Here is a 19,623-nt window from a genome sequence, read left to right on the forward strand (position 1 = left end):
AATGTTTTGATCCTTTAATACCATTTCTCAAGCTGTGGTGGACCCCCAACCATAAGGGTTACTTTATTGCTACTCATAACTGTGATTTTATGCTGTTATGAATCATAATGAAAATATCTGATGTGAAGCCCCAGTGGGGTTGGGACCCACAAGTTGGGATCCACTGCTCTAAAGTCTAAAAAAGGTCTTTAAAAGCAAAAGCATTTAGAATGGACTATCATATAACATGATCGGGGAATGAATGAAGAGTTAGGAAATATTTACATATTTGAAATTTAAATATCTGAAGTCCTCAAGGGTGGGTGATGTCAAGACAGGATCTTCCTGTGCTGTGTGGTAGAGTGGGTTTAAGTATGAGATGTCCCTCATAGGCTCAGCTCAGATGTGGCCTCACTGGAACTCATATATAAATAGGAGAATAAATTCCTCTCAAATCTTGCTTCCAAATCTCAAGTTTCAGAAATTCTCTGTCTTGTGTTAGTGGTGGAGGCCACAGTGGTCTGTATAAGCCATAGATGCCTTGTGCCATTCATTTATGCACCAAGGATTGACCAACCTCAGCCTGTGTTTAGTACTAGTACTGTTCACAGATCAGGGAGTGAGCAGAAAACAGATAAAAACTGTCCCTCTCTGGGCATCCCTGCAAATACAGAGAAAATGCAATATATAGATAAATAAAACTGAGTATTGGAGAGACAAAAATGAAGCAGAAAAATACAGCCAGGGTTACAGTGATTTGTAGTTTGTAGCATATCTGCACTCCCTGTCCTGTTTTACTGCAGCATCAATGGCAAAACTGAATTGGATTCAACATCTCAGCTAAGGCCACCTATCCAACAACCACTGCTGCCTGGTTATGGCCCAGATTTACCATTTTCTCTGTCAAGCCAAATGGAAGGTGTTTGTCTGTATATGCCCTGCCAACAGCAGAGTCACTGTGTCATGGAGTTTGGTGTTTATGGGTAGTGGTTGGTGGCTGTGGTTTCTCCCAAGGGATGCATAAATGTATTGTTAGTAAATAGATCTGTGGTAACTATTACAGTGTGAGAAAGAACAGCTATGTGCTTCTGGTGAGTCTCCACCCTGCCAGCATCCCCACCGTGTGTCATCTCCTAACAATAAGCAAACACACACAAAGAAGCAACCAACAACCCTCTACTGAAAATCTGGCATTATTTCTGGAGTCAGACATGCTGGCATTGTTTCTGTAAGTTGCTGGGCAACAAAAACAAGGGCAGAGCAAGAAGGAGCAACATTGAGCAAGGATGCAAGCCTCAGGCTCCCATTCTCTAAAATGGGCATAAAACCTGCTCTGAAATGTCATTACAGGGATTGTATAAAATTGAGAATAAGTGTTCATGTATTTGGAATGGACAATAAATGTCACCTTGCTTAGGCAATGAGTAACACGTATTCCCTCCTGAGCAATAAAGGCAATGATCCCCAAAATCTAGACATGGAATCGTCAGGACTGGGACACAACAGCAAAGGAAGAGTGAAGCCTAGGTTCCCAGGAGCCTCTGGCAGCAAGGACTAACCAATATGGACATAGGAAGACAGAAAGTTTGCCCCCAGGAACACAGTCTAAAGTGAGTACCAGACAGACTTGAGTGAGTGATCCTGGTGACAGAAATGAAGGACTCTATGAGACACATCCAGTGGGGAAGAAACATGGGTGGCAGTACTGAGTCATGAAATAATAAAACACACAGGCTGGATTCCATTTTAGAGAGAATTTTTCATCTCCGCTTGATCTGAAGTCCACGTCTCAGAAGTGGTGAGATTCAGACAATGTTGGGTTTGTTCTCGGAGTACAAATTACTAGTGTTGGGAAACCACAGCTCCTGAGCCAGCTGCCCAACTGGAGATTTTTTGTTTTCAGTGTCTGTTCTCTGACCTGAGGGCTAGAAGGGACCTCTAGGGTCAGGGGTCCAGGGGCCTGCAGGAAGTCGGGGTTCCCACCACAGCAGGGTCACAGGTGACAATGGGTCTAGACAGCAATTTTCCAGAAATGGAGATAGTTTCCCACAGTAAGATATCTACCTCAGAACTGTATAGATTCCTCCCTGCAGTTTCTATTAACTCCAACTTCTGTAAATCCCACTCCACAGTATGTAGATAGATACCTATTCACCTACCGGTCTCAAACCAATGGCAAAGAACAACTCTTTAGTTGGATCGTACTGTTTTCTCTCTCTGTTGGGTCTAGGCTTTGAGAGACTAAACACCCCAGTCCCACAAACCATCAAAGTTGGACCTGAATGTGCCCTAACGTTGACTACTGTCATCTTGACACAACTGAATTCACAACCCCACTACCACCACCAGACGTCATCCAATGTAGTGCCTCAGATACATCATGATTGCCAAAGTCTTAGTAACAGATGGAATTACTACCTTAATAACACAGTGTGGTTTATTCCATTTGGGTAGTGGTCATATCATATTTTAGCCTCCTAGATTTCGGTTGATAAAATCCAAGTTCTTTTAAAAACAATACTGCTTTTTCATCCTACATATGTGTGGTTGATTTAGTCAAACCTTCATATCATGTTGTCAAACATTTTCTCTCTTTCAATTGTTTGGCTCCTTTTCTAAATCACTTTTCTTTTTTGCCACATGAACAATTTGATTTGTAAATTTGGCCAAAGGCCTAAAGCAAATATTTATCAGTCTGTAGACAGATATAGTCCTGTGGCACACAGCCAGACAAGTGGTGCTCTCTTTAAATGATAGCGGTTGCTATCGTTAATATCATCAAATTCACAGATTGGTCTTAATAACCAATAGTCTTAAGTTACTATGCTGTTGGGAACATTCATCAGTGACTATTTTACATTATTTTGTTAATTGACCTATTTGGCCATTTTTGAGACAGTGTCTCACAATACAGCTCATGCCAGCCTAAACTCATTATATAGCCCAGGTTAACCTCTAATTTACAATCCTTCTGCCTCAGTCTCTTGAGTACAAGAATTATTGGTTTGTGCCACCATGCCCATCTTAGTAGACAGTCTTTGTATGTGACTGAGATGTCAATTACAGCTCCCTCTATAGTAAGGACATGGTTTTGTGTTGTACTCAAATATTTCATGAGAAACTTTATAAAAATCTCTTACTGAAACCAAAATATTTTCTTGTACATAGTCCTACAAAGAGGAAAAGAGGTCACTGTGTGCCCCAGCTTCAAACAAGAGAGTTTGAGCTATTTACCATCAAGAAAAAGCAATTAGAAAAAAAGATGGGATGCATTTGGTCCATGCCTTTTCAAAAAATGAAAACAAGTACATTAACTTTTATTAGACCCTGAAGCTATCAGTTTTCATGCCCAGAGAGTTGCATTCTGTTTCTCAGCTATTGAAGATGCTCAAGGCAACATCAGCAGCAGAGATTCCCTGGGATGCTGTCAACTGGCAACTCATCTCTATTTAGATTTCTGCAGATAGAAACATCAGATGTGCATCTTCTTACATATGGAGAGTGAACTCTAGCCCATCAGTCCAGAGCTTCTTACATTTTGACTCACAACACCATGTGAAGTTGTGCAGCTTAATGTGCTTTTTGAAGGCTTCTGAAGGTACAGGCACCAAAACTCAATTAAAAATAAAAAGCCTAATGTGTGTGCTGCCTGGGTGTGTCTGCCTAGATTCAGTCATGTGGTTCTCTGTGACTTCACTGCAGACTTGGCTCTGTTTGTTGTTCTTGTTCTGGTTGCTTAGGGTTTTAGTGGACACATCTCATGTAGTGCATGCTAGCCCTAAACTTGCTATGTAGCCAAGATAACCTTAAACTCCTAACCCTTCTGCATCTGCCTGTAAGCACTGGTTTTACAGACCACCATACCCACCCAAGCCCTTGGTTCTGTACATACCACATACGCACTTGTCGCTGTGAGTGCTACCTCTACAAACACCAACAAATGCTGCCTGGACCATCTCAGCTCATTCAAGACTGCTGCACCTTAAGAACCGTGGTGTTTTCACGGTTTACACAAAGTGTCTGCTCTTATAGAAATAAAGTTGCTTGAGGCCAGGTGTGAGGACCTGTTCCTTGAATCCAAACACTCGGAAAGTAAATGCAGGCAGATCTCTGTGAGTTGGAGGCCAGCCTGGTCCATATAGTGAGTTCTCAAAAAACAAGGAAGGGAGGGAGGGAGGGAGGGAGGGAGGGAGGGAGGGAGGGAGGGAGGGAGGGAGGGAGGGAGGGAGGGAGGGAGGAAATAGAAAAGAAAGAAATTATGGGAAAGGAAGACTTTTAATATTTTCATACCATCATTCCCCACATGTGAGAGAAAACATCTATAGCTTTGCTTTGTACTGGTGAACAGAGGAGGCTTGACAGTTCTGAAACGGTTTGTGTTTTTATCTGTTTTTTTTTTTTTTTGAGGTTTTGGTTGGGTTCTTGATCTGTTTTCACTTGTTCTTCCTGAAAGAAATTAGCAGTTAGTCTGAATTTACCAACTCCAGCTAGCTCCAGGTGAGGAAGAGGATATGCTCAGAATGCTAATTTTCTTTAAGTCACATTTTAGAAAGTTTTTCCTTATATATTTCAAAAAAAAAGAAGACCAGATTTTTTTTTCATGAAACTCCCAGAGGTTTTTAGTTCTGGTTGGTGCTCTTGGAAAATGATGTAGCAGTTGCTGGAATATGTAGAGGGTAAAATCATTTTGTTTGACTATGTATCTGTTACTGATGGGTGCCCAACTCTATACATGATTATTTATTGGTTTGGAATGATATTAAACACTCAATAAAACTTTTACATATTTCATTGGAAAAGATTTTTCTGTTATTTTTCCATCAAGTCTTTTAAAAATTAAGATATATTCAATAATTTCATCATCATAAATGACACAAAATACAGTATGGAAGGAGGGAGCAAAGGAGAGAAACAAGGAAGAAGGGAGGGAGGGAGGGAGGGAGGGAGGGAGGGCGGGAGGGGAAAGAAAGGAATTGCCATTTTGTTTTTGTCTGATGGAGGACCAAGCTAGTCTGAGTTAATCTGTAAACATTGCAAAGCATAGTATTTTAAATGAACCAGCATTCATGGAGTTTGTGGTTGTAATATCCATAATTTAGGCTGGATCCATCAGGATAGCTCTTATCTCATTCATCTGTAGTAGGCTGCCAGTCATGGGGGCAACTTAGTTAGGCTTTCTTTCCCCTCTGAGTCTTGAGTGAGCAACCAAGCTGGGGAGGTGACTTCCCATGACTGCTCACCAGTGCTCCAAGCGCTCAGATAGAAGAAGCATGAAAGGCCTTTATACGCTCTAATGGCGATATCGTTACTTCCTCCACATTTGATGACCCAGGAACGCCAGAAAAAACAGTATGCATTCAAAATGGGGGTGGGGCATTTATTGTTATCATTTCATAACTTAATTACAAGGGGCATAGAGACACAAAGGAACAGGGAACCATGACCACTTCTGTAATACACTGAAAGCTTTCATGACTGTTGCAGAATGAATTAAGAACACATTTGAGAATGTAAATTTGGATAGCTTCAATTATCTTTTGAATTTAAACTGACCATGTCAATAATTAAGGACTTTATGGAATTTTCTCTTTAAACATAAGTTTCATGTTTCTGGCAATTATGAAATTGATTTTGCAGGATGAGAAATAGGGCTGGAGATGGAGCCTTATGCATATTAGTCAAGTGCACTACTGAGCTAAACTTCTTCTCTGAAGGTCATCTGAAAAATGACCATGTAATTTATGTGTATGTTTTCATTTTGTCATTCTTAGCCAGGACATTCTCCTTTTTTTTTTAGTTGCCTAAACAAATAGTGAAATAAGGTGTGTTTTGTCCAGATTTCTGTGATAGGTTGTATGTCACTATTGGCAATACTGATGGATAAAGGAACTGTGTAATTTTTCTTTGTTTTTTTCTCAAAGAGACCCTATAGCTTAGGTGTGTTGGCAAATCCATAATAACAAACCCATGTCTTAAATGAACATCTAGAACACCCGACACTGCTTATTAGGAATTCAATGGCTGTTTAATATTTCCTTCTGATCTCAATTATTGTTTCTACACTTTAAATTAGTACATTGTCAGTGGTGGGGGAAAAAGATGCTGTGGCTATGGGAAATGGGGTCTCTTAGGTGGTACTGATGAAAATGGAAATTAGATCAATCATTGTGAACAGCAAGGCACATACAACACAGAAAGCAATTTCATTTCTAAGTAATTACCAATGAGAAACTCTCACACCATACAAAGGAGACTTACAAAGATGGCCATTAGATACTTTTGTCCATTTATTTGTTTACCCAGGGCATAGTCAGTGAGCAGGTGCGGTGCCTGATGTACTACTTCAGAAATTATGTAAACAACAGGGGACACAATAAACAGAAATCTTTCCTTTATAGAGTTTGCATTCTAAAGGGAGGGAATAGAAAGTAAACAAAATGAATGGGGAAATGTCCTTGCAGGTAAATTGTTCATAACATGAAGAAAATAAAAGAGAAGAAAAGAATAGCAAATGATAAAGAGCAGGTTAAAGCTTTATAGGGCAGCCCAGGGAAGACTCACTGAAACATGATTGAAGTTACAGATTTAGAGTGGAATAGATGGCCCAGTAAATGCGAATGCACACTGTTCTTGCAGAGGACCCAGGTTCAGTTCCCAGAACCCATGTTGTGTGGCTCACAGCCACCTCAAGCTCCATGGGCCCCTGCACTTGTGTGCACAAACCCACACATTACACATAATTAAAAATAGTAGAGTCACACACTTACCAAAGAAACATATTAAACTAAATTCTCAACATGAAGTGAATCTCTGTCTTTATGAGTATATTCTACATGAACATACTTATAAAACTCATTGACTTTTTGATTTTCTGAAATTCAAGACTAGAGGTATTGTCAATTTCGGTGTCAAATAAATGGAAACCCAAAGAAGTAATGGAACATACTAAACCCATGCTTAGAAGACTTCTGGACAAGTGAGTAAGTGATAGACAAGTTTGACAGGCAGAGGAAACCATGAACACAAAGGCAATTTACCAAAACTTGACTGTCAGTTAAAAAAAAACAGACATAAAGAACTTGTTTCCTGTTCATTTGACCAAAATCTATATATTCCTGTATTGATAAATCTCAAAAATTCTGTGTTAACTGCTAAACACTGAGCTGAACTCAAGGAACCCAGTGATAGAGAGGGAGGACTGATGATCATAGAGGTCAAGACTGGGCTTGGTTAACCCACAGAGACAGCTGGCCTGAACAAGGGGGGAGCTCTTGAACCCCAGACTGATGGCTGGGAATCCAGCATGGGACTGATCCAGACCCCCTGAATGTGGATGTCAGTGAGGAGGCCTAGGCAATCTATGGGGTCTTGGGTAGTAGATCAGTATTTATCCCTGGCATACAAATGGACTTTGGGTGCCCATCGCACAATGAGGGATGCTCTCTCAGCCTGGACTCTTGGGGGAGGGTCTAGGCCCTGCCCTGGATGAAACGAAAGACTATGGACACCCCCATGGAGGGCCTCACCCTACCTGGGGAAAGGAGTGGTGATTGGGGGAGGGGGTTGGGGAGAGGGTATGGGAGGAGGGGAGGGAGAGGGACCTGGAATTGACATATGAAACAACCTTGTTCTAATTTAAATGTAAAAATAAAAAAGACATAAAAAATACTGTGTTAAATGAAAAAAAAGATTGAGGGAGACATTATATGCTGGCAGATGATTTTGAAAGGTTTATAAACACAAAACACTGCGTATATTTATGGTTGTATATGTATATGGTCAAAGGATAAAACTAAATTTGATGTTCACCACATTAGGGAATGGTCAGCTTCTGGGGAGGGGGGGAGAAAGGATGAGCAGTGTGGATTTGATCCTCCTCTTCCTCCTTCTCTTCCTGATCTTCCTGCTCTTACTGCTCTTCCTCCTCTTCCTCCTGGTCTTCCTCCTCTTCCTCCTGCTTTTCCTGCTCTTCCTCCTCTTCATCTAAAGCCTTAAGCAAATAAGGCCAAATGATAAGCCATGATAGTGGTCCAATAAACCATCTGTGTTTATCTGAATGCTTATAACATCTTACTGGTTAAAAGATTTTTTAATATAAAGAAATATAGAAATTAAAGAAAAGACTTGATGGCAAATACCTAGAATCTCAGCACTTGGGAGGCTGAGATAGGAATACCGAGTTTGAACACAACTTGGCTTGGGCTGTAAAGTGAAACACCCTTCTCCAAGGATGGAAGGAGGGAGGGAGGGAGGGAGGGAAGGAGGGAGGGAGGGAGGGAGGGAAGGAAGGAGGGAGAGAGGGAGGGAGGGAGGGAAGGAGGGAGGGAGGGAGGGAGACAGAGACAGGGGAGACAGAGACAGGGGAGAGAGAGAGAGAGAGAGAGAGAGAGAGAGAGAGAGAGAGAGAGAGAGAGAGAGAGAGAGAGAGAGAGAGAGAGAGAACTTTGGGTGCTTTTTATAAGGAACTTGACCCAGCAGGAAGTAGCCTCCCATTGTGTACTTGTGTGATCTGTCAGAATCCTGTGAAGTGTCAGCAGGTGACAGCTGTGGAGGAGCAGCCAAGTGACTTCAACAGGGAAGCTGTCTGTCCTCATTCTGAATGTCCCACAGGTTTACCAGGAGGCATAGTCAGTCTAGGCACTCCTCCCTGCCTATTTCCTCATCTGGCGATAGGAAGAAATGTGCCTAAAGCTGTCAGAGTGCTTTCTGGACAGAGAATAGAGAACAGCCCCCCAACCCTGAGAGTGTCTGATGGTTTCATTTTGTCTGATCTGAAATATACCAGAAATGAAGACTGAAACTTATACAGTACATTTTCTGTTTTATTCTGATGGTACCCTGACACACTGGGACTCTGTGGGGCTTTTGGTTTGCTTACTTATTTATTTAGTGACTTTGAACTACAGGAGTCTTAGCCAGTAGGAGAAACCAGCAGGTTGCATGTGGGTGTGAGTATGCTACTGCACAATACACCTCCCCTGAGGAATGGGACACTTTAGGGATAGATGCTGACATTTTAGAGCAAGTGTCTGTAGGTGTGCGGACCCCACTTTCTGGGCATCCACAGAAAGACAACCTTGTTCCCTGATTGTTGAACAGTCAGAGGTCACTTAAATGGACTTGAGATCTCTCCTAAGCTAGTCAGAAACAGGCCCACAGAACATTCTAGACCAGGCGAGAGCACAGCATACTCTGAGGAAAAAGGGGAATGTAGGACACAATTATTTAAGCCTCTGATATTTCCTTTGATTTATTTACAGGACTTAACTCACCTGGGGTCTCGGTAAAACTCACAGCACTCACATACAGGGGGGAATTGAAGCATTAGTAGCTACTTGGTAGATGTCAGGCACTGAATAAGGACAAGAACTGCCAGATTCCTTGCCCCCAAGTTGACAGACAAATGTAAATAAGAATACTAACAGCAGATATTTTACAAATACATGCTTGCTCCAAACTCTCTGTATACATTATGTAGTGGAATACCCACAGCCTACTCGGGCAGCTGAGACTAAGAACTCGAGAGTGCATTAGCATAAAGGTGCATAACTAATAAGGAATCGGTCTCTGGCTCAAACTCCAGCTTCTATTACCACAGCTAGCACGCTACAACCTTGGTCTAGAAGGTTCTCAACCTTCCTAATACTGCGACCCTTTAATATAGTTCCTCGTGCTGTGGTGACCCCCAACCATAGAATTATTTTTGTTGCTACTTCATGGTTGCTAGCCAAATGGTCTTGGTGGAACCTATTCTCTCTATATGGAGATAAGACATTTATGATCACCTTGTGAACAGACTGTAGTGTATGTATGTGTGTCTCTGTGTGTGTGTGTTAATAAAGCTTTATTCACAAAATATCAAAACAAGCTATAATCAACTATATTTAAAACCTCTAACTGCATAGACAGAGTTCATTGAGATATACAGACTTGGAGTCTGGTTAATTTGGGGGTGTGATGCTTATTTTATTTGCAAGTTCCTTTATAATAAAAATTGCTTTTTAAAACTTAGTACATTTACACCCAAAGTGATACTGTGCAACAATTAACTCACAAGGTGTGGACCAGCTGCAGCTCAGCCACTCCATGTGTTAGTCAGCTTTTTATTGCTACCACAAAATACTGACCGAAACAGCATGAAGGAAATTGATCTTGTCTCACAGTTTGAGAGGCTTCAGCCACATCAGCTGGTTCTGTCACCCTTAACTTAGTGGCAAGGTGGTCATGGAGGAAAGGAAATGGCAAAGTGAAGTCGTTTGCCTCGTGGCAGCCAGGAAGAAAGGGCCACAGATAAAACGGATCCTTCTAGAACACTCCCTCCAGCAACCCACCTTCTCCAGCTGGGCCCTGCCTCCTAGTTTCTACCATTTCCCTATAATGCCATCAGTTTATGAATCCATCAATGGATGAAGGGCCCAACCTCATGACCCAGTCTCTTCTCATTTTCTTACAACTAAATCTTAATACCTGAGCCTTCGGGGGACAACAATAGCATTCTATCACTGACCTTGTTGTCACTGTTTGCCTATGTCAGTATGATAGAGTGATTCTAGGCTCAAGGGAAAAAGGACTTCTTTTGCCTGATGCTTTCCGAAAGTCTCAGGCCCTCATGTTAGAGATGACATGATGGCAGGAACACTTCCATCCCAGGCGGAGGAAGCCTGCAACAATGGCATGTTCACATTGGTGCGGTTTGGAAGCAGAGAAAGCAGGCAGAAACCTACTTCAAATGTCCCCCTCTAGTAACCTAGTTCTATCACCAGACTCTACCTCATAAGGTCCCACAGCCTTCAAGACAGCACCACAAGCTAGAGACCAAGCACTCAAATCAGGAGCCTCAGGGGGAAATTTCAGGTTCCAACCGTCACAGCCCAGAACACCTCCTGGAATCTGCAGTGTTTCCCTGGGGGGGGTGAGTGATTCTGAGTCCTAGTCTGGCTGTCATCCAACTTTACCCTCAGGCTTCCTGTTTCCCATCCTTTCCCAAGGCTCCACCTTCACACACCAGGGAGTATCCTGGCTGCACACCCTTGACCAGCCCACCTCTCTTATAGACAATGCAATACAATACAATACAATACAATACAATACAATACAATACAATACAATACAATACAATACAATACAGTACAAAGAGCACACTTGGAGAGGTGGTTCCCGGAGACTCTTTTATCAAACTCACCTTCTTGTAAGTGTAGAATTTTGGCACATTGCTTGGTCTTTCAGAACTTCAGTTCTGTGCAATGGGAAGTGCTAACACTATGTGGGGCTGCAGTGAAGATTATAGTGTGCAAACTGTGCCTTGGGTCACTTGGTAAGCAATAGATATTATCATTCCGGTGTTGAAAGTAGCTCACAATTCAGGCTATCACCATCTCCAAATAAGTCTTCTTTCTTTCCTTCCTTCTCTTCCTACTTCCTTCCATTTGTTTCCTCTTCCTTCCTTTGGATATTTTTATCATAATCTAAAATGTTTAAACACATACAAATACATTTTATGCCCTGAGTGTGTCTACCCCATGCCCTACCTTCCCTTTCCTCACCTCCTCCTCAGTCCCTGCTGTCCCCTCAGACAGTTTCTCCTCGATTTTCATGTCATATCTAACATATATGGTTTTCTGTACCTATATAAAGTCTAAGAACCATAAATGACAGGAAACAGGAAACATGAGTTGTTTGTCTTTCTGAGATGAGCTTTATCCATTTAGCATGATTATCTCCAGTTGCATCCATTTTCCTTTTAAAAAAAAGGCTGAATTTAATTCTTCTTAATGGCTGGAAAGAATCCAGTGTACATAAACAACCACATTCTCTTTATCCTTTCCTCTTTTCATGGACACCAAGGTTGGTTCCATAACTTAGCGGTTGTGAGCAACACTGCCACAAACATTGCCGTGCAGTTCTCTGTGGATTGTTGATTTTGGAGTCCCTTAGCTGGATGCCCAGGAGTGCCATAGCTGAGCATTATGGTGGACTTTTTTTTAGTTGGCTTTTGGTTTTGTTTGTTTCAAGTCTAATTATATATGTGTTGCGTATGCAGGGGTGGGCATGCACCTCGGTGCACGTGTGGAGGTCAGAGAACAACTTCCAGAAAAGGTTCTTTCCTTCACCATGTGGGTCCCAGGGACCAAACTCAATCATTCTTGGTCGTGAGTGCCTTTGCCTTTGAGGCATCTCATCACTCCATTTATTTGGGGTGGGGGGACTCCTCCACACTGACTTCCGTAGTTCCTGGACCAATTTGTATTCCAGCATCAGTCTGTGAGTGTTCCTTTTGCCCACATCCTTTCCAGCATGGTTGTTATTTATTTTCTTAATGGTTGCCACCCCCACTGGGAAGAGACGAAATCTCAGTGTACTTTGACATCACATGTCTCTGATGACTAGTGATGCCGAACATCTCTTCATGACTTTTGCCATTTGTATTTGTCTGTAGAGAAGTAGCTGTTGCTTTCATTAGCCCATTTACTGACTGTGTTATTAGATTTCTTGTTTGACTTTTTTTAGTTGCTTGTATAGTCTAGATAGTGTCCTCTTTCAGATGTATAGCTAGCATTTTTTTTTCTTTCAAGGGAATTTTCTTTGTAAAGAGCACAGAGGCCTTCTTTGATGGCCCACCTCCAAAGGACTCTCATTCCCTCACTATGTATTTCCTCTTCCACTGAGAACTCAAATTCCTTTTTTTTTGAGAAATGGCCTGCAAAGACTTCCAGAAATACCAACAAGTGAATAAGTACATTCAGGGAAAGCTCAGACTTCCAAAAACAAACACCAAATAATTTTGAGTTCTAAGAGGAGATGAGAGGATATGTTTCAAAACAGAAGTATACCTTCTATATTAGGGAGACATTTTTAAAGATTTGCTTTTATTTTTAATTATTCATATGTATGTATATGTCTCTGTGTAGTTATGTGCATGTGCTTGACGTGGCCACAGATGCCAGAAGAGAATATCAGATGCCCTGGAACTGGAGTTACCAGCGGTTGTCAGCCACCTGACATGGATATTGGGAGATGAACTCCATCCTGTACAACAGCAGTATGCACTCTTAACCATGGAGTCCCAGAAAGAGTTCTTATTGAGCCCCTACAAAGTACATTACAGGTATTCCTGAAAAAGACAGCCTCTGGTATCAGCCTTGTAACTGTCTTAGTTCACTTATGAGAAGTGGAATACAACTTCTTACAACAGTTATATGGAATTTCATGTAAACAGTGGTCCAGGCTACTATTTCCTACCATCCCAGAAGTCGTTATTATTATTATTATTATTATTATTATTATTATTATTATTATTATTATTTGGTGGATTTAATTATAAAAATCTATTGGATCTAATTATTAAAAATGATTATAACTTTGACCCAGAGAAAGCAATAAAGCAAAGTTAAACATACCATGTAGAAATTTACACAGACTAATGACTCAGAATATGATAAAGCTGCTAAAATTACCCAGCATTATGGAGACCCCTACCTACAAGGAATTCTCAATGAGAGGAAAAACTCAGATGCCTAAGAAGATGCTTGTATGAAGAGGAGAGGGGATGGGGAACACAGAAGGGAGGATCCTGGAGCGAGGAGGATCTGGTTGTATCTGAGGAGTGAATGGGAGTCTGCACAGTGTCGTGTGAAAGGGAAGAGCTCCAGCCCACATGCCCACACATATAATGTGGCATAGAAAAGAAAGAAGTAATGGGACCCCTATAGATTCTCCTTTCTTCAGAGGTAAGACTGAGTGTGTATGTGTGTGTGTGTCCGTGCGCACACGCACACGCACTCATATATATGTGTGTGTGCTCATATGTGTGTGCTCATATGTGTGTGCTCATATGTATGTGTGTACTCATATATATGTGTATTGTGTGAATATATTCATAAGTCTGTATGTGTGTATTCATATGTGTATGTGCATGTGAAGTATGTATCTGTGCACATATATATGTGGTGGCTAGAAGTCAACATCACATGTCTTCTTCAATTACTCTCAACTTTTTGTTTAACTTATTCTTTGCCAATTTAATACATGTATAAACTGTATCTTGACCATATTCGACATAAATTGACTCACCTCCTCCAGTACCCTGAATTTTTCCACTATCACCTCTCTCTCTCTTTCTCTCTCTCTCTCTCTCTCACACACACACACACACACACACACACACACACACACACACACACCGTGTACATATACCATACATGCATACTCACAAAACATAACTATTACAAAATGACATCATTTTATAAACTAATGAAACAAAACACAGATGTATGATTACATCATATATACACCAGGGACCAGGGGTTTAGTTACTTATCCACGACTATGAGAAAAGATCCTCCACTATAAACCCTGGTTATCTGGAAGAGGAGCCAATGTGTTTTAACCATTGAGCCATCTCTGCAGCCCTGAGATGGATTATTAATGTTTTATACCAATGACTCATAACTGCCCTTTAATCGTGTTTTGAGATGAGGAGAAACAAGGAGTGGGTATAAAAATATAATACATGGGGGTGTCAGTGAGGAGGCCTAGGCAATCTATGGGGCCTTTGGTAATTGACCAGTATTTATTCCTGGCATACAAATGGACATTGGTGCCCATCCCACAATGAGAGATGTACTCTCACCCTGGACTTTTGGGGGAGGTTCTAGGCCCTGTCCTGGATGAAATGACAGACTATGGACACCCCCATGGAAGAACCCATCCTCCCTGGGGAAAAGAGAGGGTATTGGCTGGGTGGTGGAAGGAAGGGAGGGAAAGGGAGAGGGACCTGAGATTGACATGTGAAGAAACCTGGTTTCTAATTTGAATTTAAATTTAAAAATAAAATTTTTATTAAAAAAAGATTATGATTTTAAAGAGGAAGACAACATAATTGAGTATATGTCTAACTCTAACAATTACTATGCTATTAGGTCCTTGTAACTAGAATTTCCACTTCTGGGCAGGTTAGAGTTAGTTATCCCTTAATAAAATAATGTACTTATACACCCCATAATCCCTAAGGAAAAAAATATAATACAGTTAATTCAAAACCTGCCCAGCACTTTAACATGCTCCTGGGAGGTCTCTCTCCATCCTTACAACCTGGCTGAAATATGCAAGGAAAATATGCGTGCCTTGTTTGCTAGAAGTAGAGAATGTAAAAATGAGGGCTAGTGTCCCAAAAGGTGCAGGCTGGGAAACGTGAGAGAACAGCAAATGTGTGGCACATCTTCCAAAGCCATCCCCTGCTGTCCATCTAGGCTTCAAACCAAACTTTGTGATGCGTAGAGGAGAAATCTGTGTTCACACCTACCAAGTCTGATAGCATATTTGGGTACATAGCAGACAGTAATGTAGCATGTGAAATAAGAGCTCTGAGTCTCTTAATGAGTAAACAAAGGCACATCATGCATAATACTTAGTCTTTTAATGACTGCATCTGCATCTGTAGAAGAGAAATAAAATGGTCTCCAACTTAGAGGAATCTTGTGATTATCCACAAATATTTTCAATGTTCTTAGCACCATTCTGGGTACAGTACTAACAGACATGCTACTAACTTTCAGTGGGGGATGGCGGGGGACATGTACAGTGACATACATATGGGAGTCAGACAGGAACTATTTTGTAGGGTTGATTCTCACCTTCCACCCTTGTTGTTTTGTTGTTGTTGTTGTTGTTGTTTGTTTTGTTTTTACGAGACAGGGTTTCTCTGTATTGTTTTGGAGGCTGTAGGTCCAGCCCGGCCTCGAACTCACAGAGATGCGCCTGCCTCTGCCTCCCAAGTGCTGGGATTAAAGGCGTGCACCACCACCGCCCAGCTCCACCCTTGTTTTGAAGTAGGATTTCTCATTGTTTCTTGCTGCTCTGCTCAGTACTCCAGGATATGCTGGTTTTTGGCTTCTGATAAATTCTCTCATCTCTGCTTCCCATTCTGCTGTAGGAATCCTGGGGTGACAGACACATGTTACCACATATGGTATTCCAGGGATCTGAACTTGGGTCATCAGGCTTGCATGATGTCTTAGTCAGTGTTCTGTTACTGTGAAGAGATACCATGACCAAGATAGCTCTTATGAAAGAAAGCATTGAATTGGGGGCTTTCTTAGAGTTTCAGAGTCTTAGTCCATTATCATCATGGCAGAGAACATGGTGGCACTCTTGGCATTAGAGCAGTAGCTGATAGCTAATCTTCAGGCCAAGAGAAAGAGTGAGTGAGCCTGCTGTGGGCATTTTGAAACCTCAGAGACCACCCAGTAACACACTTCCTCCAACAAGGTCACATCTATTCCCACAAGACCACACCTCTTAATCCTTCTCAAATAGTGCCACTCCTGATAACTAAGCATTTGAGTATTTGAGCTAATGGGAGTCATTTTTATTCAAACCACCACATATGGAAAACACTTTATCCAATGAACCACCTTTGCCCACACCCCTGTTTACTTTTTCTCTTCCTTCCTTCTTTTCTCTTCCGTCCTTCCTTCCTTCCTTCCTCCTTCTTTCCTTCCTTTTCCTCTTTTTGAGATAGGATCTCATTTTATAGACTAGGCTAGCCTTGTGGTCTCTGCAGTCCTTCATCAGCCTCCCAAGAACTGGGATGGAAGGCAATGAGCCACCAGAAGACCTGGCTATTTTCTGCTGTGTTACAGACCTAGCTAGAGTCCAGGGCTACAAACACACTTCATCACCGAGCTCCACTCTGATGTTATTATGAGTTGCATTGTTTGGGAAATACTAATATGTGTCCTTGTAAGGCAAGATGTAGACTTATTGGTAGGCTTGTTTGTTTGAGACAAAGTTAACTTTCTATATAGCTAGTCTGGCCTTGAACTTGTGATTCTCCTTCCTTGACCTCCCAAGTACCGAGATTATAGGCATGTAACACCATACTCAGATAAAACAAGCACATTTTATGACATGTCTGAACACACCACAAGTTGAGCCCCAAAGGAAATAGCTAAAGTTTATATACTACCTGGAAAGAAAGTCAAGATTCCAGAAGAAGACGACATGGTTTATAGGAGGGGGAGGAGTAAAGTCTATTCTGTCATGCAGCTAAATCATTTGGTCTCAGTTGCAGAATGGCTTGTGGTTTATGAGGACAAATCTCTGAGCTCTTTTTTACTGTGACTTCCTAGTCAAGACAGAGAGTCCCTTGGCATCTGCTGTCTCCCCCACTAAGATATGCTGGTACAAATTTCATTCACAAATGAGCAAGCGGTATTTGAGATTGTCCCAGGTTTTTCTGAATTGCCATTTCAAAATATACCAAAGAAATAAGTTTCAAATGGGGCATCCTCTGGGGTCCTGCAAATGCTGAGAGGAGCAAACAACATGTGTTTGTGAAGAGTTCCAGAAGAGACCACACTCCAAGGGTGGAACCCAGACCTGGATGGTAACAGAGATCTAGCCACACAGTAAGTGGAGTAGGCTTGGATGGCCGCACGAACAGGGAACAGAAAAGTGAAGAGAAGGTAAGAGTGGTCCTAGAGCAGAAATGAGGCAGGGAGAGTAAATGTGATGAAGACAGACAGGATGGGGAGGAGCAATGAGCAGCGCCACAGCCTGTGAGCGGAGCAGTGACATGATCCAAGTAGCTTCTAAAATCTTGACTGCTGGACAACAAGGGGGTGAATGAGCACCTGTCATGTGTGGGGACCTGGAACGTGGTTGTGGAATAGAGGGGTAGCTGGGATCTGTGTAGGATCAGAGGACCAAAAGTAAGGCCGATGCATCAGAAGATCCCCAGTCTTTATTGATAGGAACCTGGAAAGATGCAGAGAAGTTATAGGGGCCAATCTGACTTTCGGAAGAACTGCTCCTGCTTATGTGGATAACGTCTGAAAAGCAGATGTGGGAGCCTGTTTATATATGAAGCCAGTGGTTACTCACTGTACACTAATCACAATTGGAGAAAGTCAGACAGTGGTCTTCCTCCAAGAACTCTGTGTGTGTGTGTGTGTGTGTGTGTGTGTGTGTGTGTGTGTGTGTGTGTCTGAAAGAGCCAAAGTTACAGGCCTCTTAACCATTACCCACCATATTTTATTTTACAACTCTGCACACCCACCTTTTTTAAAACATTTTTTTACACACTGGGGAACTGGAGTCAGATTTTAAACTAGATCCCAAACTCAGGACCTCATGCTTGAATGGCCAGATGAATCCTCTCTCCAGTCCCCTCTCTAGAAACTTCTGAGCAGCATTTTTTTACTTCAGGCTGGGTGATCCACAAATGTAAGGAATGAAGGAAGGTGAGGTGACATCCTGTCCTTGCTCCTGGTTTGAGGGTGACTGTGTTTTGGCACAGGAGCAAACCTGGAAAGAGAATTTGCCAATAGGACAGTCCATGGCATTGAAAACTCCAGCAGTCAAGGGGACAGAGTGGCAGGGGTCTGCTCTAAGGATGGGAACAAAGCATGGAAGAGAAATGTTATAGGCTTGAACATCGGCTCAGTTTGTGGTCAAAACATGTTGGAACTGGACTAGCCTGTTTACTTGCAACTCAGTATTGCCCCTAGAGTGTGTGAGGTCTTGAGTTCAGTCCCCAGCACTGAAAGAAAAAAATGGGGAGAGGTGGCAAAGAAATAAAACTGCCTCTAACAGTCCTGGAGGAAAGGGGATGGTCTCAGTGGTGTGTCAGAGAGTTGGGCGTTGTGTTACAACACTCCCTGAGGTCTCTAAAAGTTCTGAAACAGAATCTCTTTCAAACTCAGTGTCCCATTCCTTAGATTTGGATCCTCATGCCAAGACCCCAAACACACATTAATCATATGGGCCCAAAACGATACTGGTGACCCTTAATATAGATCCTCAACTCACCCACTCCCCACATCCCCACCCCGGGCCTGCCAACAGTAGTTGTAAAGGGATCTCTTCTGTTGAGTGTGAGACCTCCTGAACTGTCAGAATTCTCACCCTTAACCCTGCAAGGACAATGCGCCTGTAGTGTGAGAGCAGCAGTAGGATGAGAGCTGGGTTCAGTAGTGGAGTTTGCCTATTGTACACAATGCTTAGGTTTCACCCTCCACAGAGATGCAAGGATTTGTTGTAAAGTTCCTGAGTCTTCACTGCCTGGGGTAGCCTGGCAGCAATGGTGCAAACATGGACTGTCTCCTTCCACTGGGGTGGGATGAAATCTCACCTCTGGCCTGGAGGGTAAATGGATGCATCTTGAGAACCAAAGAGGTGGACAGGTTCTGAACAAAGATCGAAACAAGCAGTGTTTTGCTAAGTGGGTGCTTGTGCCTGCTTCTTTTATTTTATCAACTGTGCTTTGACAATTCGGGGGAAAAAAAGTGTCTAAAGCAATTTGAGCTCCTCAGGCAGTAAACATTTAGACACACAATGTGAATTGAGTTATTGTTCTTGTGAGTTTCTTTTCTTTCCTTTTTTTTTTTTTTTTTTGAAAGGGAGCCTTGCTGGCTCCTTTGCCTCCCCCAGGTCTCTTGAAATGGAAGTCTCCTCTCCTAGGGACATAGCGAATCCTTGACAATAGCTCTATGACTAGGTTATCTTATAGCAACCTCCATTCCCCAAGAGTTAAGGGGAGATTAACATTTAAGACAATTGGACTAGATTGAGGTGGGGGAAAGCTACGCCTCCAGTCATCGGATCTGCGTTCTCTGGCTGCAGGGTAGGAGAGGGGCTCTTTTA

At 42.1% G+C, this 19,623-nt stretch overlaps 1 protein-coding gene across 5 annotated transcripts in view; it reads left to right on the forward strand.

The window, feature by feature from the left end:
- The window catches only part of Frmd4a (FERM domain containing 4A), a 574,646-nt gene that overhangs the window by 350,851 nt on the left and 204,172 nt on the right, over window positions 1–19,623 (forward strand). The window lies entirely within an intron of this gene.

Source organism: Mesocricetus auratus, unplaced genomic scaffold, assembly GCF_017639785.1.
Source record: "Mesocricetus auratus isolate SY011 unplaced genomic scaffold, BCM_Maur_2.0 Super-Scaffold_100013, whole genome shotgun sequence".
Lineage (NCBI taxonomy): Eukaryota > Metazoa > Chordata > Mammalia > Rodentia > Cricetidae > Mesocricetus > Mesocricetus auratus.